This window comes from Battus philenor, unplaced genomic scaffold, assembly GCF_028537555.1.
Source record: "Battus philenor isolate CCGP_79_NKW_IND1 unplaced genomic scaffold, ilBatPhil1.0.hap1 SCAF_6, whole genome shotgun sequence".
Classification (NCBI taxonomy): domain Eukaryota; kingdom Metazoa; phylum Arthropoda; class Insecta; order Lepidoptera; family Papilionidae; genus Battus; species Battus philenor.
In genome coordinates, this window is record NW_027181726.1 from 15,979,492 (window position 1) to 15,981,377 (window position 1,886).

General features: G+C 31.9%; 1 pseudogene; it reads left to right on the forward strand.

The window, feature by feature from the left end:
* Positions 1-732: 732 nt before the first annotated feature.
* LOC137930615 (carbonyl reductase [NADPH] 1-like) lies at positions 733-1,683 on the forward strand (annotated as a pseudogene).
* The last annotated feature ends 203 nt before the right edge of the window (positions 1,684-1,886 follow it).

Genomic DNA, 1,886 nt, shown 5'->3' on the forward strand with positions numbered 1-1,886 from the left:
AGCAAAAGAGAGCCATACCAGATATTAAATCTTAAACCCGCGAATCTACTGAAGAGATCGGTTTAAAGCGTTCAATATTCTAACATACATTTAGAATATACATTAAAAATAATTATCTAAAAAAGTTTCTAATTTATTCGTAATAAACGGAATCAGATTTATTTAATAAAACGCCGCAAAACATTATTGAACTACCATTTATAAAATTCAAAACGCATAATAAAATAAATTTACATAAAAGGTTTATTATACTATTGTATATATAATATACAAAATACATATAAATATATACTAACATACACAAATATTTTATACCCATATCTTATCATCCCTTATATACAAATTATTGCCTTAGTACACACTATATATATATATATATATATATATATATATATATATATATATATATATAAAATATGACCAGTCTTTTGCTGCCCGCATACAGAGCCTTTCCGCGACTGTAACTATGTCTTCGATCTACTTAGTGGTAAGCCTACCGACGCCGCGCTTACCAGTGGGCAATGTGCCACTGCCATTTCAGACGAGATATTCTTCGAGCTTCGGTATACATATATTTAGTAAACTTCATAAACAACAATTATAATTTACTATAGTAAAAAAAAATCTCAGCATCATTCGTGTCAAGGAAACACCTCAACATTTCAACGATATCTTTAACTAAAACTTATCTCGTTCGCTAGCGTTTACGAATGCCTGATAACGCACCTCGGGATGGCGGCTGATAACAATGATAAAGCAGTATTAATTTTAGTATTATTCTAGACACTATGACTAAGGTCGCTTTAGTTGTTGGTGCATCGAGTAATTTAGGTTTTCATGTTCTTAAAAAACTTGCAACCGTGTACAGAGGAAAAATTTACTTCACTACCGAAGATTCAACAGCTGGATATACCATACAAGAGGCGTTCGAAAAAACATCCGATGTTACATTCATTCAAATGGATGTAACATATACAAAAAGCATTATCAAACTAAGGCATCACATTCAAGATCTAGACGAAAGAATTGAACTACTTATAAATAATACTGAATATGTACCTACAGAGAAAAAGATATCGCACACGGAGAAAGTAAGAAGAACCCTTAGTTTTAATTTCTACGGATACATTAATTTCGGTAAATTAATATATCCAATACTCAGTAAAAACGCCAGAGTTGTAAATGTGTCTGGACCTGCTGGATTGCTAGCGACGATAGAAAATGAAGAAATAAGGAGAAGAATAAGCGACCCTACACTCACAGAAGATCAATTAGTTGCTATTATGCAGGAGTATGAAGAAGCTGCTAGAAAAGGAATAGAGAAAACAGAAGGATGGGGTATGAGTGTAACAGCTGTTAGTAAAGTTTCATTGAACGCTGTAACATTCCTTCAGCATAGAGAATGGTGTGATAGGGGCGTTGTGATAAACTGTGTTAATCCAGGCAACGCTTCTAGCAAAGAAGGAAGAAAATCGGCAAAAGTATACGAGGAAGGCGCCAAAGCTATCTTGTATCTAGCAACGGAAGCTCCTATGTCTATAAAAGGAAACTTTGTGTGGAGTAATTACAACGTAATAGATTGGAACAGTGATCCATATGTTGAAGTGACTACGGTTTAGCTTTCATGGAATATATATTTATTGTTATTTTGTGTTGAAAATACAGGCATTATTTTATCTTATATTCCGGACTATTAGATTATATTAGACAAATCAAGTTGTAAGATTGCTTGTATAAATATATTCATCTCAATATTTAAAGATAAAAAAGATGAAATACATTTATTCAACAAAGGTACTTTTAACGAAACTCTTAAATGTAGTCAAAATATTGTCTAATATTTTTTTAATCTATTTTATTTTTGACTCCGTTTGCAAGGTGTTATA